The following is a 26,658-nucleotide window of genomic DNA, read 5'->3' as shown; positions in this document are numbered from 1 at the left end:
TTCTGTAAAGCTATGTTGGCCCACATAAATTGCCTAGATTTGTTTTTATCATAAAATATTTTACTTTCATTTTCAATTACGACTGATAGCTTTGCTGGGTATAACAATCCAGACAGGTGTCTGTGCTTTTCTTGAGGTTGTAGAGCATCAGTCCAGGTACTTCTTGTGTTCAGAGTCTCCATGGAACAGTCCAGTTTTATTGTAACCAATAAGTTCATTGTATGTGAGTTCATCTTTTTCACTTGCATTGTTTAATATTCTTTCATTACTTAGTACATTTCATGTTTTGATTATTATGTGTTATGGAAAATTTATTTTTTAATCCTGTCTTTGTGGTGTTTCTATATGCCTTTTGAAACTCAATAAACATCACTTTCTTTAGATTTGGGGAATTGTTTTCTTAAAAATATTTTCTGTGCCTTTGACTTGGGTTCTCGATACCTATTATTCATAGGTTTGGTATTTTCAGAGTGAAGATTTCCTGGATGCTTGGCACCTAGATTTTTCAGATTTAACATTTGCTTTGGCTGAGTTGTTCATTTCTTTTACCAAGTCTTCAAAACCAGAACTTCTCCTTCACTCTTCATTTAATCTGTTGATGATACATTCCTTTGAGCTTCTTGTTTTACTTCCTGAGTTTTCCTTCTGTATTTTATTTTAGTTTGGCTTTTCCTTTGTTATTCTATCATTTAGTTAAATTCAGTTTTCTATCTTCATTGAGGCATTTATTCATATCCTCTTCTATGGTCCTTGAGCATATTCATAATTGCTATTTTGAAATTCTTGGTTTGTGCTGCAGGTAAATTGATTTTTTTGTCAGGGACTATTTCAGTAGAGGTACTGATACCTTGAAGACATACGTTGTCCTTGTTATTTGAGTTTGTGTTTTTGTCTTGGGAGCTAGGCATCTGGAGTTTTGGTGTTTGTAGTATTTCTCTGTGTAAATATATGGTCTCACCTTTATTGGATAGGTGTTCATTTCTTTGGCTACTGTTGCCCCAGTTGCTCATATTGTGGACCAGCTTAAAGTTGTCTGGTTTTCAATCTTCAGGCATTCTGGGTTTCCAGGTTCTGGTTGGCACTCTGGGTTCAGATTATAAGTAGTTCCAGATCTGTTCAATGGGACAGATGGATGAGAAGCTAACACAGGAAAAGGGAATTGACCCTGAAGGTCTTTAAAGTAGGGCTAGCCATCCAGTTTCATGGAGGGTGGTGAATGCAGAATTAAGACTGTCACATGTGTCAGTGATTCGCAAGGGAATAGAATTGGGCTGGGAGAATAAGCTTAGGCTGGTCTTGGCGGGTCTAGAGGAATTCCCTTGGGTAACCAGATTGGATGCACTGAAGGATAGATAGGACAGGTAGATTACACACTACAATACTTTCTAATAAGATCAGTTTATCAGAAATATTTCTTAGTCATAAAAGCTCTAGAACATTTCTATGTGATTAATGAAGTATAAAGGATTGTTTGAAGCAGAAAATATCTGGCTGGAACAGGTTATACTGAAACAAATAAACATGTTTATTTGATAATCTTTTTTTCTACATAAATAGACATTTGATGTAGCATTGAGAAAAAATAATATCTCTTAAGGATCTTAGTTATGACTTCAGCTCCTACACATATACTTACCACTGATCTATTGCTCTTTTATAGGGCAAGAATAATGTAATACATGTGTATCCATTCTTAGGTGCATACTAAATCAAAATATAATATTCAAGGAACTCTATTAAGCAGTTAATAGATCATTATCAAAGTGTGCAGTATTGAAACCATGTGAATAGACATGCATTTAGCAATTTTAATACTTTTATTATGTTACGAAAATGTGCTTTTCACAGCTCAATAACTAATTTGACTAAGTGATATCACATAATGATGCTAATCACATTTCTGATGCTTTAACTGGTTCCCAGTTTCCATACATGTGTAAATTGTGTGCAGCAATAAAGCATTAACTGCATTTCTTCATATATGCCTTGGTGGGACCAGTCATACATGGAAGTATTGCTTACAACATAGACATTTAAAAATGAAGCTTAGAGCTCCCAACTGCACTGTGAAAACATTAATACAGCCTGCCATTTCCAAGGGAAATACTTTTGTGAGGCTCATTAATTTAATTGGTCCCTGCCATCTAGTTAAAACAGAGAAAAGAAGAGCATTTTCTGACAAAACTGAAGATGGTTAAAAGTCCCATTAGAGTGTGCAGCACTGTAGACATTTCTGTGTCAGGGAAGAAATTGAATTCAGCAGTTTGAACCACCTGCTTCTCCCTTCCCTCTTCATTTCTCATGTAGTGAATCATGGAATTTTTTTTTTGAGAATGAGTCAAAGTTCTTAAATATTAAGAGCTCAAACTAATGAATCTCTTCTAATTAATTGCATGTGAATGTATTTTATCTCTTGAGAATAACTGTGGCTTGCAAATCTCTCTCTAACATCCTACTAAGCTCCAAGATGGGGACTTAATAAGGTTTGATATGCATATACATATATATACATATATACATATACATCATATACACATATATATTGAGAACTACTATATATAATATATATGAATGTAGTTCATATTTATGCATATATGTGTATACACACACACACACACACACACACATTCCTTATGGTTCAGTTCACATTTGGCTGTGCAGATAAAGGAAGAGTATTTTGCCTTGCATTTGTTGAAGAAAAGCCCACCTCCTAGGGAAAGCTGTGGACTCATTCTTTTCACTCTTACATAATGGTGCTGCTGCAAGACCAAGCTTTCCAGCTAGGACTCAGGGCCACCTCTGTGCCTGAATTTGTCCATTATGAACCTTGTTCTAGTCTGTTTCAGAGTCACCCTTCCATGTGGTGTTAACGAATACCACAGCCATACTGCTAGAGCAGCGGACAGCACCCTACAGCCCCTTGTCCAAGTTCTGATTTACAGCTGTTAGCAGAGCCCTCAAGCTAAGTGAGATTTTTAGACAGTGAAGTAGTTAGCTTTTAAAGAAATCAAAGGAAGAACACACTATTACACACGATAACGTGGAGAATCCAAACCTCTGAGTGTCTGAGCAACTTCGTGTTGGTGCTCAGCAAGACTGATCATCCCTTTAGACCTTGCATCTCTCTCTATCCATGCCGTGTGGCAGAGTAGAGTAGCTGTGACAGACTGCAATGCTCATGGGTTCTAGCAGGCCCTTTTCTGATGAGCTCTTGTGGGGGAAATACCTTGTCTTGGAACATTATCAGCAATGTGGAATGAATTTCAGACTTTAGACAAGTAGCAGACATAGTGAAGATTTGTTGTAAAGAGCAATTAGGCCAGGCTCCATGGCTAAGTAAGATTACAGTGGTGAACTAATGGAGTTATTCATGCCTAGAGTTAGAACTTCAAAGCCTCTAAGTGTGCTTCCTACTCCTGCTTCTTTCTCCCCAGGCTTTGGTGGACATGTTTGTGGTTCAGTGGATAAAATGTTTGTTTGGTACCTAACATATATATGCATTGTAACTGGTTGATGACTTTCAGTTTTATTTAATCCATCCATAAAATTAAGTCTTTGAATACATGGCAACTCTGTTTTTCTTGTTATGATTCTATTATTATATTAATAGTGAAAAACCAACTTTTGGAGCTGGAATATTGGCTTAGTGCTTTAGCACACATGCTGCTATTCCAGAGGACACAAGTTCAGTGCCCAGCAATCATGTCAGACAGCTCACAACTGTCTGCACTTCAGCTCCAGAGGAACTGGTTCCCTCTTTTGGCCACTATGGGCACCTGCACTTATAATACACACACCCATATAGGAATGTACATTTGCACACACACACACACACACACACACGTACATGCACAAATACCCCATATAATTAAGAATAATAAATATAAAGTTAAAAAAATGAACTTTAAGGTCCAAGCTAGTTTTGCTGAGTTCAAGTTACAAAGAGAATGTAACTTTAACTCAGTTAAGCATGTCATATTGGAGTAACTTTTTCTCTAAAATACATCACCTATCTCAAACCAGCTGGGGGCATTTAACACGAACCACTAGTTCACAAGAAAGTCCATCATCTTAAAGCCTAGTGTTGCTCACACCACATCAGCTCATTAGTCTGTTACTTTGCCTCTCTCTCCAGAGGTGGCTTCTGTAGGGGACAAGTGATGCCACTGAGCTTGTCCACGTACATCATCTGTTGTAATTGTAATTGACCTAGGCTTAGATTCTACCTTAGCTAGCTCAAACATGTGTCAAATATGCCATATTGGTTTTGGTTAATGGTCCCTGTCTAGGAGACCCAAACAGCGTCTCTGACATTTTCAATGCTTTCCTCCCTGGTGAAAATGCACAGTGTTGTTGGACAACAAGTTATGCCTTATTCCAGGCCACCTGTGGCTTGTTTTGAAAATGTGGTAAACGGCTGAATTTGAAAAGGCCATTGTTGACTCAGTGTGTTATAAATTATCACCTGCAAGTTCCTTGGCTTTATTTAAGGAGCTTTGGAAATCTACCTGCATGCTTAGTTATCTTTGTGCTTCAGCAAGAGGCCTTTCTACTGTAAATTTTCTGAATCCTAGCCGTGCCTTGTTTCCTTTGTTGTTTGTAATCAAACGTTGGCTTAGTCATTCAACTGTTCCTTCCCTGATTAGCTTTAGAATTATGAGTTCCTCTTGAATTATTCAAATTCATTTTCTTCTCTGTTATAAAACTCACCAATTGTAGGAGGTTTTATTCCAATGTCAAAGCCTAGCTTCTGCCTGATGAGGACACCTTGTCTAACTCATGTGTTCCCTGTCTGCTGCAGGTGGATGCTGCCTGAACCAGAGTGTTGAGAATGCATGTGCAAAGTTACTCTCATTTTTAAAGTTTGTGTGTCTGTGCACATGTGCATGTGTGTATGTGTGTGCATGTGTGTATGTGTGTGTGTCTGTATATGTGCATGTACATGCACATGTGTGTGTGTGCTTGTGTGTGTGTGTGTGTGTGCCTCTGAGCACACATGTGCCCCTATGTTCACGCAGAGATTCAGACGAGGATGTCAAGTGTCCTCAGTCACTCATCACTTTGAGTGACACTGGACAGGGTTCTCTCACTGTGCCTGGAGTTAGGCTGGTGACCAACAAACCTCAGTGATCTCCTGTTTCCACCACCACAGTTCCATAGGTTATAGCCCATGAAACCATGGATGGCTTTTCAGACAGGTACCAGGAATTTCCAGTCAGGTCTTATGTTTGTACAGCATGCACTTTACCTACCAAGCTATCTCTCCGATGTGAAATGCTCCATTTTAAGAGTTCACAGGAGAAATCAGTAGCACTGCCCTCCTGGATAAGCTCTTGTGAGTTTACTGCCCTTACATCACAGAAAGTGAGCCTTTCTGCTTACTTAGTTAAAGACAACATTTATTTTCATTCCTTACCCTGTGCAAATAGTAGCTACAATGCTGCTGGAGTAGCTCCAGGTAGATTTTTAAATTTTCTCTCTCAGTTAATATCAAATGTAGAATGTGTGGCTGCTTCTTTCTGCCCTTGTTGTCTTTAATGAGGAGTGTGTGGGCTTGATGGCCAATCTGAAGAAATCTACACACAGAGAAAGTCTCTCTCCCCAACCCTCTAGAGTGAAAGGTAAGGTTTCCTTGAGCAGCCATGTGTCTGCTTCATGCTTGTGTTACCTTGATTTCATTCATATCCTGGGAATTTACTCAGAGTCTCGGTTACCTCCCTGTGAAAACTTGTCTTCCTTCCTTCCTTCACTCTCTTTCTTCCTTTCTTTGTTTCTTCCTTCAATTCCTTTCTTTCTTCCTTCCTTCCTTCCTTCCTTCCTTGCTTGGTTTTGTTTGAGTTCACAGTGTTTATTAAACATTTCAACATTAATTTCAAAACTATTAAACTTACAAAATATATCCACAATTTCACTATTACACATAAACCTTTATAATACTCCAACATTATCAAGTATCTCCTTCATTTTTATTAAATTTATTTACCTATTCACTTTAAAACCCAATATCAGTCCTTCCTCTCCTCCCAGTACCTACTCACGTAATTCCTCTCCTATTTACTTAGAAGGGGAAGCACCCCTCTGGTTGCCAACCCCTCACCTCATCCTATCCCCCCACCTCACACATCAAGATGCTGCGGGACTAGGCACGTCCTCTTCTACTGAGGTCAGACAGGGCTGTCCATTTAGGGGTGTGGGATCCACAGGCAACAGGTTCCGGGACAGCTCCAGCTCCAGTTGTTTAGGGGACCCACGTGAAGACTGAGCTGCTTATCTGCTACATATGTACAGGGGGCCTATGTCTGCCCTGTGCTTACTCTTTGGTTGGTGATTCAGTCTCTGGGAGCCCCCATGGGTCCAAGTTAGATGACTCTGTTGGTCTTCCTTTGGAGTCCCTATCCTCTCAGGGTCCCTCAGTCTTTCTCTCAACTCTTCCATAAGGCTACCCAAGTTCCATTGATTATTTGGGGTCTCTGCATCTCTCTCTATTGGATGCTTGGTGGAGCCTCTCAGAGGACAGTTATGCTAGGTTCCTGTCTACAAGCATAATGGAGTATCATTAATAGTGTCAGGGATTGGTTCTTGTCCATGGGATGGGTCTCAATTTGGGGCAGTCATTGGTTGGCCATTCCCTCAGACTCTGCTCTATCTTTGTCCCTGCACATTCTCTAGGCAAGACACATTTTGGGTCAAAGGCTTTGTAGGTGGGTTGTTATTCTTATCCTTCCACTGGGAGTCCTGCCTGGCTTCAGGAAGTGACCAGGTCAGGATCCATGTCCCCCACTGCTAGGTATCTCAGCTAGAGTTGCCCCTTTAGACTCTCTAGGGCCTCTCCCATCCCAGGTCTCTAGCATGTCCTAGAGATTATCCCCAAACCCTAGCCAATCTCCCTTCTCTCTCCCTACATATGATCTCCCTGCTTCCCTTCTCAAAACCTCTTCCACCCAGTTCCCTCCTTTCATTGGCTTCCATATCTATTTTGTTTCCCCTTCTGAGAAGGATTCAGTCATTTCCCCCTTAGGTCCTGTTGTTATTTGGCTTCTTTGGGTCTGTTGATTATTGTTATGCTGTACTTTATGACTAATGTCCACTAATAACTGAATACATACCGTGTATGTCCTTTTGGGTCTGGGTTACCTCAATCATGATGATATTTTCTTTTTAAAAAAAAAGATTTATTTATTTTATGTATATGAGTACAATTCAGACATACCAGAAGAGGGCATCAGATCCCATTACAGATGTTTGTGAACCACCAAGTGGTTGCTGGGAATTGAACTCAGGACCTCTGAAAGAGCAGTCAGTGCTCTTAACCACTGAGCCATTTCTCCAGCCCCATGATTATATTTTCTAGTTCCAACCATTTATCTCTGAAATTCATGATGTCCTTGTTTTTAATGGCTGAGAGGTATTCAGTTGTATAGCTATATCACCTTTTCTGTATCCATTCTTCAGTTGAGAGATATCTACGTTGTTTCCAGTTTCTGGCTATTATGAATAAACTTACTATGAGCATAGTTGAGCAAGTATCCTTTGTGGGTTGGTGAAACATCTTTTGGGCACATGCCCAGGAGTGGTATAGCTGGGTCTTGAGGTAGAACTATTTCCAATCTTCTGAGAAACTGCCAAACTGATTTCCAGAGTAGTTGTACAAGTTTGCACTCCTACCAGCAGTGGAGGAGTATTCCCCTTGCTCTATAACCTCACCAGCATCTGCTGTTCTTTGAGCTTTTAATCCTAGTCATTCTGATGGGTATAAACAATAGAATTCCATAGTCATTTTGATTTGTATTTCCCTGATAACTAAGGACTTTGAACATTTTTAAGTGCTTCTCAGCCATTTGGATTTTCTCTGTTGAGAATTCTCTGTGTTGCTCTGTGCTCATTTTTTTTTTTAATTGGGTTATTTGGATTGTTAGTGTTTAACTTTTTGAGTTCTTTATGTGTTTAGGATATTAGCCCTCTGTTGGATGTAAGGTTAGTGAAGACCTTTTTCTAATCTGTAGTCTGTCGTTTCGTCCTAAAGATAGTATCCTTTGACTTACAGAAACTTTTCAGTTTCATGAGGTCACATTCATTAATTCTTGACCTTAGTGCCCAAGCCACTGGTGTTCTGTTCAGGAAGTTGTCTCCTGTACCAAAGAATGCAAGGCTATTTCCTACTTTCTGTTCTATTTGATTAAGTGTGTCTGGTTTTATGTTGAGGGCTTTGATGCATTTGGACTTGAGTTTTGTGCAGGGTGATAAATATGGGTCTATTTAAATTCTTCTCCATACAGACATCCAGGTAGACCAACACCATTTGTTGAAGATACTTTCCCACTTCTATTATATGGTTTTGGCTTCTTTGTAAAAAAACAAGTGTGTAGGTATGGGAGTTTATTTCTGGGTGTTCAGTTTGATTCCACTGATCCACCTGTCTGTTTAATTCCAATACCATGCAGTTTTTATTGCTCTGTAGCACAGCTTGAAGTAAGAGATAGTGATGCCTCCAGAAGTTTCTTTATTGTTCAGGGTCGTTTCAGCTATCCTGGGTATTTTGTTTTTCCATATGACATTGAGAATAGTTCTTTCAAGATTTGTGAAGAACTGTGTTGTAATTTTGATGAGGATTGTATTAAATCTGTAGATTGCTTTTGGTAAGATGGCCATTTTCACTGTGTTACTCCTACTTACCTATGAGCAAGGGAAATCTTTCCACCTTATCTTTCTTATCTTCCATTTCTTTCTTTAGAGACTTGACGTTCTTGTCATACAAGCCTTTCACTTGCTTGGTTAGAGTTACACCAAGGAATTTTATGTTGTTGTGGCTATTGTAAAGGGTGTTGTTTCCCTAATTTCTTTTTTGTCCTGTGTACTGCTTGTATAGAAGAGGGCTACTGATTTCTTTGAGTAAATTTTTTATCCAGCCACTTTGCTGAAGGTGTTTAACAGCTATAGGAGTTCTCTGTAGAAGTTCTTTGGTAGAATTTTTGGGGTCACTTATGAATACCATCATATTTTCTGTGAATAGTGATACTTTAACTTCTTTCTTTTGAATTTCTATCATCCTTCTCTCCTTTAGTTGTCTTATTGCTTCAGCTAGAACTTCAAGTACTACATTGAAGAGAAAGGGGAAGAGTGGACAGCCTGTCACATGGTCATGTTGGTTTTTTCTTTCAGTTTGTTTTTATGGTGGATTAGGTGAGTGTTTGTATATTGAATCACCCCTGGATCCCTGGGATGAAGACTACTTGATCATGATGAATGGTGTCTTTGATGTTTTCTTGGATTCAATTTGAAAGTATTTTATTGAGTATTTTCTCATAAATGTTTATAAGGGAAATTGATCTGAAGTTTTCTTTCTTTGTTGAATTTCTTTCTTTGTGTGGTTTAGATACCAGGGTGACTGTGGCCTCATATAATGAGTCAGGAAGTGTTTCTTCTGTTTCTTTTTTTGTGGGATAGTTTGAGGAGTATTAGCATTATCTCTTATTTGGAAGTTTGGTAGAGTTCTGCACTAAAACCATCTGGCTCAGGACTTTTGTTGGTTGGGAGACTTTTAATAACTGCTTTATTTTTTTAAGGGTTATAGAACTATTCAGATAGTTTACCTGATCTTGATTTAGCTTTAGTAATTGGTATATGATTCACAAATCATCCATTTCATTTAGATTTTCCAACTTTGTGGAGTATAGGCTTTTGAAGTAAGGCCTAATGATTCTTTAAATTTCCTCAGTGTCTATTGTTATGTCTCTCTTTTCATTTCTAATTTTGTTAATTTTGGTACTGTCTCTCTGTCTTTTAGTTAGTTTGGCTAAGGTTTTGTCTATCTTGTTGATTTCTCAAAGAACCAGCTCTTGGTTTTGTTGATTCTTTGTATTGTTTTCTTTGTTTCTAATTGATTGATTTCAGCACTGAATTTGATTATTTCCTACCATCTACTGTCCTGGTTCTGTTTGTTTATTGTTTTTTTTCTAGAGTCTTCAGATGTACTTTTCATTTGTTAGTATTAGAACTCTCTAATTTATTTATGAGGGCATTTAATGCTATAAACTTTCCTCTTAGCACTGCTTTCATAGTGTTCCATAAATTTGGGTATGCTATGCCCTCATTTTCATTGAATTCTTAAAAGTTGTTAATTTCTTTATTTCTTCTCTGAACCAGTGATCAGTAGAGAGTTGCTTACACTGTGAGTATGTAGGTTTTCTGTTGTTTTTGTTATTGTTGAAGTCCAGCTTTTTATCCATAGTGATCTGATAAGATGCATGGGGTTATTTCAATCTACTTGTAACTGTTAAAGTTTGCTTTGTGATCAATTTGCTTTGTGGTCAATTTTGGAAAAGGTTCTGTGAGGCGCTGAGAAGAAAGTATATTCTTCTGTGTTTGGGTAAATGTTTTATAGATATCTGTGAGATACATTTGATTTATAATCTCTGTTAATTTCGTTACTTTTCTGTTTAGATTCTGTCTCAATGACCTGTTCATTGGTGAAAATAGGGTGTTGAGGTCTCCCACTATTAATGTTTAGTAACGTTTACTAATGTTTCTTTTGTGACTGTGAGTGCCTTTTGGGGCATAGTCGTTTAGAATTGAGATGGCCTCTTTGTAAATTTTTTCTTTGAGGAGTATGAAGTATCCTTCCCTGTCTTTTTAAAATTACTTTTGATGAAAGTTCTAATTTATCAGATATTAGAATGGCTACTCTAGCTTGTTTATTGTGCTTATTTGATTGGAAAAGCCTTTTCTAGCTCTTTAAACTGAGATAATGACTATCTTTGTTGCCATATAGCAGAATGATGGATTCTGTTTAAGGATCCATTCCGTTAGCCTATGTCTTTTTACTGGGGAATGAAGTTCATTGATGTTGAGAGACACTCATGACCAATGATTGTTACTTTCTGATATTTTGATATTGGTAGTGATTGAATATGTGTGTGTATGTTTCTTTTATTATTGGTTTTAATAATGAGAAATTATTTATTTATTGTGTTTTCTTTTTTAATGGATAGTTTATTTATTTACATTCCAGATGTCATCCCCTTTCCCCATTTCCCCTCTCTAGAACCCCCATCCCATACATCCTCTTCCTTATGCTTTTATGCCATTTTATTAACATGCAAGTATTAAGGTCAGTTCTAGGTTGAGGGACTAGCAATACAATAGATGCAAAGAGTCAAGGAACAAGCAAGACAATAAACACAAATAGGCAAAGAACAAGCAAGGCAATAAACAAAATTCTGTGAACATCCCAGTGATCACTGTTTCTAAATTTTTTTTTCCAGACAGGTTTTCTCTGTATAGCCCTGGCTGTCCTGGAACTCACTTTGTAGACCAGGCTGGCCTCGAACTCAGAAATCTGCCTGCCTCTGCCTCCCAAGTGCTGGGATGATCACTGTTTCTAAGGGCTCATCTGGATGACCAAAATATCTGAGCCAATTTCCCTGCCCTAGCCCAAAGTCATTTTTGTGTCTGAAGCCTACTTCTTGTTCTAGCCTAAAATTTAGATTCCTATCTGAAATTATTTCTTTGTTCTATCCTAAGATTTAGATTCTTGTCTGAAATTATTTCTTTGTTCTTGCATAATATTTAGGTTCCTGCCTGAGATTGCTTCTTTGTTCTAGCCTAAGATTTAGATTCCTACCTGAAATTATTTCTTTGTTCTAGCCTAATGTCAGATTCTTGCCTGAGGCCTACTTTCTTCTCCTTGGCCAATGCCATATTCCTGCCAAGTAGCCCATTTCCTTGTCCTTGGACCATGTCAGATTCTTGCCAAGCAGCCCCAAAAGCTCTCTGCCTCTCCCACTCTTTGATTTCATTAACAAGACTGAGCCTGTCTTAGATCATTCTGTCAAGAATGCCTTCTTTGCCTGTCATGGAATATGCACTATCAAAATCAACACACTTCTGCCTTTGGTTGGTAAGGCTCTGTGCATAATCTTACCAGTCAGTGGCTTGCCAGCCTGTTAATATAATAACTCTCTCTGGGAGGTCCATTTTCAGGTTCAAGTCATGTACTTTGGCTGCCAACATGTTGTTAAAGAAAAGCTTTAACATGCTAGGCAGGAATAAAAATATTCCCAGGACAAAAAGGGCTAGCATGATAAAGCTATATATGCTATTGTTGAAGCTTGACCAAAATAGAAATACTGACCTCAGGCCATGGGTAATTTTATCACAGAACTTTGATATTCTACTGTCTTCTTGAGTGTAATTGGCCTTATTGTGTTGGAGTTTTTCTTTTAGTATCCTCTGTAGGGTTGGGTTAGTAGAAAGGAATTGTTTGAATTTGGTTTTGTCATGGAATATCTTGGTTTCTCCATCTATGGTGGTTAAAAGTTTTGCTGGGTATAGTTGTCGGGACTGACATCTGTGGTTTCTTAGAGTCTGCAAACCTCTGCTCAGGCTGTTCTAGCTTTTAGAGTATCAGATGAGAAATCAGGTGTAATTCTGACAGGTCTGCTTTTATATGCTGGCCCTTTTTCCTTGCTGCTTTTAAAACTCTTTTTTTGTTCTGTATATTTAGTGTTTTGATTTTTTTGTAGTGGGAAGATTTTCTTTTCTAGTCCAATCTGTTTGGCGTTCTGTAAGCTTCTTGTACCTTTAGAGGCATTTCTCTCTCTTTAGGTTAGGGGAATTTTCTTCTATGGTTTTATTGACGATGTCTTCTGAGCCTTTGAACTTGGAACCTTCTATTCCTATTATTCTTAGGTTTGGTACTTTCATAGTGTCCTGAGTTTTCTGGATAGTTTGTGTCATGAACTTTTTAGATTTTGCATTTTCTTTGACTGACATTGATTTCTTCTATTGTATCTTCTACATCTGAGATTCTCTCTTCCATCTCCTTTAGACAGACACAGCTTGGGTGGCAAGCAGATCCAACTATGATGGATGGTAGGGTTGGATTCCAAGCTGGTTAGTTTGGGGGCCCCTGAAGGTTTCTATGGGGAGCAAGATGCTCTTAGGATCCTGCAAGTCTCCAAACTGAGGAGAAAGGCCTGATATAGACAATAGGGCTCAGAGTGTGAAAACCTTTCTTTCCCATTAATCTGGCTTCTGTAAACATAGTAAGCATAGTGCAGGTAAGTGAAAAAAAAACTGCTTTCTCAATTTTATAGTTTTCTAGAGAGAACCTGAGTTTTCTCTGGGACTCTTCGATTTCATATGATATGATAAAATGCCTGGACAAAAAAATTGAAGTTCAAACTTTCCTAGTCAAAATTCCACACCAAAATCCACTAGTCAATACTACTTGTTCCTCATCTTTATCATGGGAGGTAATATGTGTGAGAGATGGTGGAGTTGACTTGAGATTTTTCATGTGTCTTCGAATCAGAGATGGACCAAGTAGACATATATACATACATACATACATACATACATACATACATACATACATAATACAGATACATACACACAGAGAGCCACTATGCCTTAGTTCCAGTTCTACTAGGGAAAGCTCAAGAACCACCCCCAGATTATAGAGGGCTTCTAGGGACCTAGGAAAAGCCCAGTGAACTGTTTGTGCTGAAGAGACAGAGAAAGCAAGAGGGAAGGATAAGATTTCAGAAGAGTAAGGGATAAAAAATGAGAGAGAGGGAGAGAGAGAGAGAGAGAGAGAGAGAGAGAGAGAGAGAGAGAGAGAGGCAAAAGTGTTCAAGGGTCAGAGAACAAAGTATTGATGAACACATGTGTGGGAATTATATTCAACACCTTGAGAAACATTTTCCAAAGTCTTCATGAGAGTAGCTTCCAGCCTCACACAGATCTGGAAGAAGAGGGTGGCCCCCTCAGCTGTTGAAAACTTCTCCATGGTACTTGAGTGAGTTATGAAGGTCATGTGTAGAGGGAAGAATTTGATGAGATGAGTAGATTAGTACTAATTTTGATCTCACCAGATGAATCTTAGAAGCAAGATTCAAAAGACAATTAGTGTTCAGAATGGTATCTCGTATGTGCCAACATTGAGTGGAGACACTGGAGATAACAAAGAGAAAAGTTAAAATTCTACAGATGAAATTGGAAATGTATGATATGAAAAACACATAGGATGAGGGCAACAGATTAACCTGAAAATATTAATAGAATATATAGATGTAACATGATGTTTCCAGGAAAATAAGAAAGGAAAATGTTAAGAATCAATAGTAGGAATAGTCAAAATATGGCAGGAATAGAAATTCACAATTCCAAGAATCTAAATAAAACTCAAACACAGAAATATCTGAAGGAGAGAATCCTGAAGAACATGCTGGGTCAATGTCATCAACTTGAGAAAAGGCATCTTGGACTTGGCATGTAGCAAAGCACTGACCAATCATGTGCAAGGCTCTAAACACATACACACACACACACTCACTGCACATACATATCACACACATGCACAAACATATCAAACACATACACATATACCACACACAATATACACATACACACCGCATATATACACACACACCACACACAATATATACATATAAATATCATTCACACACACACACACCATGCATATGCACACAAACACATACAAACACACACCCTACACAGACACAAGCCATGCACATACATACTCTATAGACCCACCACACACACACATACACACACACACACCATACACATACATACCATACGCACATACACACACATATTACACACCCATACACATACACCATACACACCACACAAACACACACACACACACACACACACACACACACACCATAGAAATAAAATATAAACAAATTTTTAAGGGAATCCAGAGCAAAAGCCACACTATATACAGATAAACCCAGAATTAAGACTAACAACAGATTCCTTGCAAGTGAGAAAACAGGGGAGCAACATCTTGGTAGACTGACAGGGAAAGTTGCATCAACCTAGGCCTTGGTAGCATACAAAAATAATTCTGTAAAGCAAAGGGGAAAACTTACCCAGATATACAAAGCCAAATCAATCCACCCTCAGCCAAATCAAAATGTAAGGAATGTGAACAGCAGTCATTTAAATGTCAAATATTAATATCCATCTGCACAAACAATGAGGCCAGAAATAGCAACTACTTAGATAGATATGTAAATTTGTTCTTATCATTTAAATAATTCAAAATAAAACTGGATATTTAAATAAAAGCAATAATAATGTGGGCAGATTTAAGACAATTACACAGAATGTTTCAGTGACTGAGAGAGAAGAAATGAAGTATTGTGCACTGAGATGGGTACAGTGGCATTTTACCTTCACCTAACAGATTAATATTGTGTGTTAACCCCTCATGGAAATATTAAATTAAGAAACAACGAGCTGTAGCTAATAAAACAGTGAAGGAAATGAGGTGAAATCATAAAAATAGACACTTAGAAGAAAGTGGAAGGGTCAAGACAAAGTCAGGAACAAATGTGAGATGCAGAAAGGCAGCAGCTGACCGGAGCCAGAGAGTGTGCTTGTCCTACTGTGCGTACTGCTTTCGAAACCCCACTCCTGACAGAAAGTACAACCATATGTGGCCACAAGAAAATCCTCAAGTATCATGAGCACAAGTGAAAGTGGAAGTTGGAAAACTATGTGGTGCTAAACCTATCGGAAGAGAGCTTGAGAAAGGAAGCTAGTACGAGAAAACACAGATTTCAGGATAAAACATGGCCAAAGGCAAAGCAGGATGTTCTGAATGGAAAGAGGCATGGGCCCCAAACCCTCATGTGATTAATACATCTAACACTTTAGCATCTTTCAAGAAAATATTTGCATCTGCAAAGAAATCCTTCTAGTTGATGAATCTACTCAGAGACATCTCTCAAAATGATAACACGGGTAGATAGAAATCCAGGAATCATATGGAAGCATCAAAAACTACTTTCAAATTCAATTTGTGATTTTTTTAGAATTGCCCTCCAACACATGAAGTTATCATTCTTGGGTCCCTAATTACTAATATGAATAATATTGTGAAGTGGCTTAACTAAAACTAAAAGTTATTTAGAATATGTTCTCTGATAGTGATTGCAATAAAATAGAAATCAATGCTGGAGTTTTGGAAACACGTTTGATATTTCATAATGTAAATAATATTCCTAATTTACTGATAAATAAAAATAGTGTTTTGAGTGAAAATAAAAGTATAAAATGTTTTGTTGACAACAAAAACTTAGGACAAATAAATTTATAGCACTAAATATGTACATAGATTTAAAAAAGAACAAAACCTCCAAACTGATAACCTCAGTTTCTGATTCATAATTCATACAAAAGAGTAAACAGGAATTCAGGGGGAGGAAGAAAATAATAAAGATTCAATGATGGATAAAATCTAGAATGGGAAGCAACAGAGAAAATCAATGAAACCCACAGGTCATGCATCAAGAATATCAATCAAATTGACACCCCACCAGGCAGAGTGGTCAGGCAGTAAAGAAAGACACATCTTAGGAATGGTAGAGGTGACATTAACATACATTTTATGGACACCTAAGGGGATACTAAAGCATTAAAAATACCTTGTGCTAAGAAATTAACAAGCATAGATGAAATGGTCAAATTCCTTAGAGTTTGCACTTACCAAATCTGATTTCCGAAGAAATACATGAGATAACACTGTGTCTATTAATGAAATTGAATTTGTAGTTAAGATCCTTCTCATTAAAATTCATAGTCCCCAGTGATTTCCTTGGTAAATTGTATGAACTATCTAAAGAAGTGCTATTAATTTTGCATAAAATATTCCAGAAAGTTGATGGAGAAGAAATACCTCCATACAACCTGTGATAACACTGACCCGGTGTGAAATCTGCCCCTCTGTGTTGGATTTAGACTGGGTACCAAAGCAGCATTGCCAGTAATCACTATCCATATTGAATTACCCAGTAAGAGATCTCTCTCAACGTTTTACTTGAGTTTGTGGGGTATGTGAGTCGTGACCTCACTTCGTTAGTCACTAGGCTAATTCAAGCCCCCATTAGTTCCCAGTAAAATTAACTTTGTTTTTATCCAACCCCTCCCCTGAGGAACTTCACATCATTAGCACTACAGAAAGCAAAAAGTTTCCTCTGAGAGTCGTAATTTATCTATCCAACATCTCATATTCATCATCAAAGGAATAAAGAAAATGATGATTCAGAAATTACTTTTCCCATACATATTTATCTTTATGCCACGATCACCATTTCAGATCCATAACCCTCACTCACCAACCTTAAAAATCTCGATGTCATTTAGTTATGAAGATCAGATTACTAAGAGAAAAATCTGAGGTGAGTTCGAAATAATGTTTACTTGAACAAAAGAGAAAGCCCTAGATCCTGGCAGGAATTCAATGGGCTATGGTCCAGGAATCTCTCTCCCCAACTTGTAGAACACATACACATCACAGGAAAACCAGCTGATTGGCTGGTGTTGTGGTTTGCCTATATCCTCATGCTTTGGGAGTTGTTAGGCTCTGATTGGCTGAAAGTTCAGCTGCTTGGATTGGTTAAGACTCATTACTCATTACAATAATAAGCTTTCAGGTGGCATTCGCTTCCCCGCAGGCTACTTCGTTCTTTATTACAGAAATAGCTCTAGCTATAACTAGTTGCTCAAATGTAGAGGCTGGCTCTGGGCAAATTGGTTTTATTCAACAGTTTAATGGAAGACAAATATATCTAAAGGAAAAGATGAAGGTGATCATTTCCACCTTCTTTAAGATTATTTTTGAAGGCTGGAAATGTGGCCTAATGGGTAAAGTATCTGCTCAACCATTGATTCTCAGAAGCCATGTTTCTATACAACCCCAGGGCACCTATGCTGAGATGGTAATTAGGCAGGAGTGTCCTCCAAAGCTCCAGGGGCAGCTGGTCTGGCATCCGTAGTTTTGAAGTATTGAAGAGACTTGTTGCAATCAAATTTGAAGGCAAAGACAAACACCCAAGGTTGTCCTCTGATCTCCACATATGCACTGTGGAACATGTACACACAGAGAAACACACAAACACACAGACACACACCACACACACAGACACACACAGGATTTAAAAATAAAGACATTGATTTTGTTGCTCTCAAACCATTCTAGGTAAAGTGGCCAATCAATAGATGTTTTTGACAACTTCCTAAATGTAAGAGTCAAAGAGGTGCCTCTGCTCCATTCCTTCTACTGAGGGGCTCACTCTTTAGGGTGTTGAAAACTGCAACTTCTAGAGGTTCTTATCTTATTCATAGGAATACAACAACTTGTGAGAACACGTGTTAGTTTTGTGATCAGACCATTGCCGGTAACTTACAGAGCTGATTTTCCCTGTAGGAAAGTTTTTACATATGAAGCCACCTCTGTCTAAAGACAATGAGACATGAATCCAGAAGGTTCATGTTAAAACAAGACATTCTTACAGAAGTTGAACAATATCTCTTAAGAATTCAGAATAACAAACCCTTAATTTTTCTCTTTTCTGTTTTTTTCTTCTTTCTCCTCATTCTCTTCTTACCCTATTCTTTCTCCCTCCCTCTTTCCTTCCTTCTTTCCTTCTTTCCTTCTTTCCTTCTCTCCTTCCTTCCTTCCTTCCTTTCTACTTTCTTTCATTCCCTTCTTCTCCTCCTCCTCCTCTCCTCCTCCCCTCCTCCTCCTTGTTCTCCTTCTCCACCTTTGTGAAAGCTTTGTGATGTTACCTACAAGGCACCACCCATGTTCCTAATAGTTTGCCTCAGTATCTTCAAATACATCGTGGAGATTACAAAAGTCCACACATCATATAAGTTCTTTGGTACATAAGCAAGGCTTTCCAAATGAGATGCAAAAGGCAGTGTGCCCAATAGAGAGCTCTAACCTGTGAGGTGCAGAGTGTCACAGTATAACTACTGATAAACATTAGATGCTACCAAAGCCACTATTAGAACTTGAAAAACCTCAAATAGTCCCTTTCAGATAAGACTGGCAACTTCACCTGTTTTGAAGGGAGTTGGCACTGTCTCATAGGTGAGGAGTTTCCTGTGACTTAATGAAAATAAAAATCTAAAGAATTAGACTATGTGTATAGATAGTTACTTTTCTGTAGCTATGATGAAACTCAGAGGAGCAGAATTTATTTTGGCTTACAGTTCTAGATAGAGAAGAGTGCACAATGAAGGAACAAACCTTGACAGCAATAACAGGAAGCCAAGAAGTCATATCTTCAACCCCAAGGATGACACAAACTGGAAGTAGTAGGAGAATTTTTGCTGTAGAATCTAGTCCCTAGTGACATACTTCCTCCAGTGGGTCCATTACCTCCTCAACCTCCCTAAACAGTAACACCAACTGGAGACTATATATTCAAATATGTGAGCATATGAGGGTGTTAAGTTTGAAATAAAAGAAGTCAAACTGTGTAAGCAAGAGTCTCTGTCTCTCTCTCTCTCTCTCTCTCTCTCTCTCTCTCTCTCTCTCTCTCTCTCTCTCTCTCTCTCTCATCTCCTAAAGACATCTCTGACCTCCCTTTTGCCCCAGATCTCTGTCCTGGGCCCAGAATGAAGGAATAAAGTCAAAGAGAAGATACACAGACGACAGACAGGAACAGACAAACAGACATTGCTAAAGCCCCTTCCTCCAATCATGTCACCATCAGGTCACATTACTTTTTCCTTTGATTGTACTACTTCAACAAATGGACATTAAATGTTCATAAAATGGAGATTTTTCCCTTGGTCTTCATTCCTGAAAGTTCCCTCAATCACATAAAGTTTCCTTGAATAAAAAGTTTATGCTTTTCTTTGCTTGTGTAATTTTGTTATCAAAGCTCCCACCATAGAGCTAGTAATGGATGAAGAAATGATACATTTTGTTCTCTGCAATGTTTGGGAAGACAGGGAGGAAGTTTGTGAATTCCTCCATCCCAAGACGTTTGTTTCTTTTTGCCCCAAGTATTAACTTTTTAATGAAATGATTATGAGAATAGCTTAGCCAATACAGAAGAGGTAAATAAAAAAAGAAACAAAGAGAAAGGAAATATCTTTCTAAATGATTTCAGCAAGAAAATGAATATTGTATCTGGGGGCCTTTATTCAAACATTTGTCTAAGTGTACATGTGTTTTGAAGGAGAAATACTTTTACAAAGTTATAGCACCTATTTTATAATTAAAGAGGAAATTTTAATTTTTTAAAATTGTAATTAGGTAATAAATTGAATAGAGACTGAGGTAAAATGTGCTTCAGTGCTGTTATGTAGAAGAAGTTACTTACTAGCCTTAAAATGTCCTTGGAAGCTAAGGTGAGGAATTCAACATGTGGATTTATTATATTTCAGTAACAACAAGGATCCGGTCTTGTCACAATGACCTGTAGCCTCATGGGATGGAAATCAGGGCATTGCTCTGTGGTCTCTGATCCAGCACTTTATCTTCATAAAAATATATCAATTTTCAGGACCAGTCATTTGTTTTACTACCCTTTTAAGCAAGTTCTTAATTTATGCTTTACCTTTGGTGGAATATCATAGTCAAAACAAATATTTTTTTGAAAAGTAACCGTGAATATATGTTCTTAATTTTAGAATGCTGCATTTTATTATAGTGATGACTTGATTAGCAATAATTTCTCAAATTTCTGTTTATCCACTTTTCTTGAATATTTATCCGTACAATTGATTATTAACAGGGTTCACAGTCTCCCCTGACTGTCTTGGGGTTATTTTCACATGGTTCCTGTATCTATGTCTGATAGTGCATCTTCTGTTACAGATGTCTTTTTACTGGGAAGAGTTTTCTTTATTTATTTTGATACTCCTATGAAGCTCATGTGAACTTGTTTTAAGGTCCAACCACCTTATCAATAATAGTTTTATTTAAAGGGAAATGCCTGTTATTTCCCTTTCATGTCAATCTCTCCTCATTCATTCCTGATACATTTGGTGTTTCTTCTTGAAACATTTGTTAGTTATTCCTCTCTAAAGAGTTCCCATTACTTACCTGTATTATTTATTCATTTCTGTATCTCCTTTCTCATACTATACTTTGGAGAGATTATTTAACTTTATTTTATTCATGTATTATTAATAATAATTTATTATTATTATTATTATTATTATTATTATTATTATTTGTGGATGGATGTTTTCCCTGAATGTATATCTGTGTATCATGTGCACACAGGCCAGAGGAGGGTGTCAGAGCTGTGGAATTGGAATATAGACAAATGCAAGCCCCATGTGGGTAGAAGGAATCAATCCCAGGTCTTCTGGAAGAGCAGCTAGTGCTCTTTACCACAGAGCCCTCTTCTCCAGCCCCCATTTTCTTATGCCAGACATTGACTCTTATAATTTATTGGAGACTGAAGAGATATGTTTGATTGTTAGTATTTCCTTGGCCCATTCTTTCAAGTTATGTGTTTTCTATTCCCTTGTTTCTAAATTGGGTTCTTACCCTAATGATCCATTATATTCTATTACATTAAAAAAAACCCCACTGGTCTTAATGCTTTTTGCAAAGGATGTTCATGTTTCTTCACATCTTGTGATGGACATTTGTGTGATGAACAGTTGAACTATTTGGTTTTCTGAGTTGGGCAGATCCCGTAAAAAAAGAACTTCCAAACCTAAGTCTTACAACATCAGGCAGCTCTTGCCCTCAGCAGTAAGTAGAATGTTCCCCACATGAATTTGTAAACCTAAGTGTTACAGCATTGAGAAGCTGTTGCATTCAGCAGTAGGTAGCATGTTTCCCTTCCCATGAAACCTCTTTTCTTACTATCTGCCACAAGTAACATCCAGTGCTTTTTCTGTTGTCAGGCTCACTTGCCCCCTTCTGGCTTGCTTTTGTTGTTGTTTCAAATTGTTTATGGACACTCAAGTCAAACAGCTTATAATTTTCCAGTTGACCCTTCTAATACAAAGTAACGTATAATGGAGGCAATATCTCATTCAATTTGCAAGTGGAAATAGTTAAAAAAAATAAGAGTTTTCCTGAAGACAATCAACCTGCCTTGGTACCAACAGCGCTACATAGACACTTCATATTTCCTTAAGTGGAACATTATAAAAGACAACTACCCAAGGGTTGAAATTTGACAATATTGACTACACTCTCTGCTCCAACAAGGATCTTAGCAAGATAACCTGGCATGTCTTCCCACTATGATGGCTGTGTAGCATGCCATGCCTGCTTCCTCAGTTGGCTTTTCCTTGACTGGACTCAGCCACCAGCAATTCATGGGCCATTGCTTTGTTCACATGTCAATACCCCAAAAAAGGCAACCGATGTCTCAATTTGTCACAAGAGCAGTTCTGACTTCATGTACTCTGTAGAGATGTTCCCAGAGATCTCAGGAGTCCACGGACCCTTTGTAGAATCACAGGCTCCCATAGACTATGTGAGAAACAAACCAAACTTTATGGATGGCTGCCTATGGAGTGAATTAGCTACAAGGAACAAAAGGCACCAGCTTACTGTTCTATCTCTTTGTTGTCTTAATTGCTTCAACTCCTGTCTACTTTTTAAAATTATTTTCAAAACTCAATAAAAATAAGAAGAAAAATAATTGCCATCACAGTCATCATCAACAATTTATTCTGGCTCAAAACAATTATATGCCAACTGTTGTGATGTCTGTCTTAATGTAATCAAATTGCCAAGGTAATTATTATTGAATAATCATTGAACCTATGATTAGTTGAGTACTAAGGAATTTATGGTTAATGCTTTCAAGTTATGCACTTTCCACTTTAGATAAACGCCTCATTGATTTGTATGATGGGAAATAATATCAAGCAATGTAAAATTTAACTTAAAAATAAAACCTTAGCCTTTCTGAATATCAGCATATGAGTACATACACAGTTGAGATCTCAATTTGTTAGTTTAGAAATATTTTTACATTGCTTGTTGTATATATAAGTTAATAAGTTTCACAAAGCAAGGAACAAGTTTTATTTTTTTTTAAAGATGTCCCTTTATGTACCAGGTATACATCATCATTTGACAGGTAGTTCACATATTTGACACCAAGACTACAACTGTGCACATTACAGACAAACTGATTTATGCCTCAAATATACCAGTAGCATATTTTTCAGCTTATTTGATTTGGAGAAAACCGTACTGAATCTACTCTACATCAACTGATTAAATTTTAATTGCATTTACCATATTCCTTATAGATTTGGTTTGGCATAATTAAACCAATTGAACCTTTAATACACTTATTCACAGAAGGTGCCAAGAAAAAAGAATTAGGGAAAACTATATTTTTTCACTAACCCGATAACATCTCGAGCTTTTTCTTTGCGACTAGATTAGGCACCGCTGCAATTAATTGAGTGTAATTAAAAAAGAAAGCCATGTTGTTTCTGTGGTCACTCGGCAAGTAGCATAATAGAAAGGGCGGGAGACAGCCCCTGACAGGCTGCTAATGGGATGTTTTATGTCACTTATCTCTCCAGATTCTCATCAGACTTAGGGGTCCAAGACACAGCGGGGGACACAATGAGTGTTCAAGTGTTAATGAATATTGCATTAATATTAAAGAGGTGTGGATTTAAAACTTATCTCAGCCATGCAGTTGAGGGGGGAAGGCAGCAATACTTTCTATAAAGGCCATGAAGACTGCTTCTCTGTGAAGCAGCCAGAAATGATTCTTAAGTCCAAAGTCCAAAGCAGTTTCCCTGATATTGGCTGTGGGATAGTTCATACAGCGCCCTGCTCTGGTTCTCAATTCTCAACCCTTAGCCTAATGATTGTCACAAACCTACATTCCTAGATGAAAATATGGAAGACAAAGGAGGGTGCAAGGCTGGGAGATGACTCAGGAAAGTGCCTTGAGGACCAGACTTGATGTCCCTGCGTCACATTCTTCTCAGGCAGGCAGAATGGTTTGTCTGTAGTCTCAGCACTAGGAACATGGGAACAAGGGCTCCCTGGGGAAATCTGGTTAACCAGGCTAGCTTCATTGAAGTGATTCAGTGTCTCATTACCCACTACATTAGGTATATAAGCAATGGGGAAGTCATCCTCTGCTCTGCACACAGGTACACACATATGCGTGGACACTCTTACCCATGTGCAGCCCTTCATGAGGTAACACGTATGCCACATACACACACTCCAACAAATGCATAAATAAACAGAAACAAGAGGAGAAATGAATTCTTGCCTAGAGGCTTTACATCGTTACATCTCCTTAAGGCTTTGTGAACTACGACAAAAGGACAGACCAATGTGAGACAAGCCAGCAAAAGTTTCTTAACATGTATGACAAACTCTAAATGGTGATTAAATTTGGACATTTTAGAAAAAAAAAACAGAAAAATGTGAACAGACAAGACAGGGAAAGTAGCAGATCTGGCATCTTGGGATGGTGACTTGTAGGAAGGAACAGGCATGGGAAACCAAAGGTAGACTGGAGAGGGCAAGCAAAGAGGGCTGGGAAGGAGGGCAGGGGAGGAGGGCTGGGGGGGAGGGAAGGGAAGGAGGGCTGGGGAGGAGGACTGGTAAAGAGCTATTTCTGGGATACTAAGGTCTAGTACCACAGTGCAGAAAGATGTCCCCTTGCTGCAGAGCTGGTCATGAGTTTGTAAGCTTTCACTCTTGCTCCAAGGGATGTTGGCAGCGGGTTTTCCATAAGCTTTTAGCTCCTCTGAGCTGCATTACACCAAATGCCCATTTAGGGTGACATATTCTGCTTCTTTGTGTGGGTTTGCTTTTCATATTACCAGATGTGTATGTGTGTGTGTGTGTCTGTGTGTCTGTGAGTGTGTGTGTCTGTGTGTGTCTGTGTGATTAAAACTATCCTTTAACACTCAGCCCTCCAGACATCAGACAATGGTGAGATAGAGCTAAGCCTGTGTTTCCTTGACACACTGTCCTGCTTAGAGAGCAGGCAAGGCTAAGACATAGTTCTCTTTCAATTTGTGAGTCTTAAACAAATTTACGTAGTGTCAAATGTGAAACCAATATAGCAGGGCTCTATGAAGTTTTACTTTCCCTGCTTTCAGAAATTGGTGAATTAAAGACTGAGCGGCCCAGGTCTCTACTGAGGGATTAATGTAGGAAGACCCTGGATGTCAACAGATACTCTGATATGTCAGTAGCTTATCGTAGAGGGTTAAAGAGTTGAGATCCATATGAAATCACTTCCCAGGCTGATTGGGAAGTTGGAGAGCCTGTCCAAGTGCAGAAATCTCCAGTAATCCGCAAAGTCACAAAGCAAAGCTCTCACTAGCCTCATTGGCTCTTTCAGACAACTGGATGTCCAGCTGTCCCCTGTCTTCTGCTGGTTCAAACTGTTCTTGCCCTCTTCCAAAGATCTGGGACCTCATTTCCTCCATCAACAGAGTTTCTAAGTGAATGGAATTCTACTTTGAAAGGGTAACTATTAGGGACCAAACAGTCTTGTGTTTTCTAAGTAGAGAAAACGTTGCTGTCTGTATTGGCCACTGCAGTAACATTCTTCCGTATTCTCTGAAGAATTCCTTTTCAATAAAGTCTTACAAAAGAAAAGGAACAAATACGTCCTGTACTAGAGGAAGAGTAAGACTCTCCACCTCCCACTCTTGACCACCATGACTATACTTAGTGCTATTGAGACACCCAGGTCTCTCCCTACAAGCCAGACATGATAGGACCAACCATCACACAGATGAATCTGCAGTGATTGTGACAGAATGCACAAGAGCCTCACAAGATCAAGATAGCCCAAGTCACAGCTGAATGGAGGGAGGTTCATGAAGTCCCAGCCCTCTCAGAAGAGGCAATGATGCTTCTGGGATATGGAAAACCAGTTTCTTTCTTTCTTTCTCTCTCTCTCTCTCTCTCTCTCTCTCTCTCTCTCTCTCTCCTTCTTTTTGCCTGAGTATCACAGAACCTTGGTTTTCCGAAAAAAGCTTGCAATTACTGGAAGAAGTGAGTCATGCTTTAAGCAGAAGCAAGAGGGTAGTGGGCTTGATTATTGCTGATATAACAGCTTTAATTACATTAATTGCTAGAACTACTGCTTCTGCAATTGCTTTGACTCAAGAAGTTAAGACTTTTGTTAATCATTTAGCAAAAAAAAATGTTACTAATGTGTTGAATACATAAGAGGATTTAGATAGGAGTTTGGAACAATGGATTGATGCTCTTTATCCTATTCAAATTATTGGAAGGAGGTTCAGAGTTTAAGAGTAAGAAGTCATCTCAAGTGTCATGCCAAATACCATTGGATTCCTGTTCTAAAATTTACAGTGGTAGTAATTATAATTAGGAAAAGGTTTAAAGACACTTGCAGTGTATTTGGCATAATTCTAACCCCTCTCTGGATGTTTTAACTTTGCATAGTAAGCTTATGAATTTAAAGAACGCTGCTCTGCTGAGCATTGATGTAGCAGATACTGCTGATAAAATTACCCATGGCCTGAGGTCAGTATTCCTATTTTGGTTAAGCTTCAAGAATGGCATATATAGCTTGATCATGCTAGCCCTTTTTGTCCTGGAATACTTTTTTTTTTTTATTCCTGCCCATCATGTTAAAGTTTGTCTTTAACAACATCAACATGTTGGCAGCCAAAGTACACGATGAGAACCAGTTTTCTTAAGGAATGCAGCCCCTAAATGGCTACCAATGCTCCAATATAAGGGTCTCTCCACAATCATGCACATTCAGTCAGCACTGTGTTCTCAGTAGATATTAAAACAAAAGTGAGGGAGGGAGAGAGGGAGGAAGAGAGGGAAGGAGGGAGAGAGGGAGGGAGGGAGGGAGAGAGAGAGAGAGAGAG

Source organism: Grammomys surdaster, unplaced genomic scaffold (genome assembly GCF_004785775.1).
Source record: "Grammomys surdaster isolate TR1022 unplaced genomic scaffold, NIH_TR_1.0 218, whole genome shotgun sequence".
Lineage (NCBI taxonomy): Eukaryota > Metazoa > Chordata > Mammalia > Rodentia > Muridae > Grammomys > Grammomys surdaster.
This window is presented reverse-complemented; position numbering follows the sequence as displayed.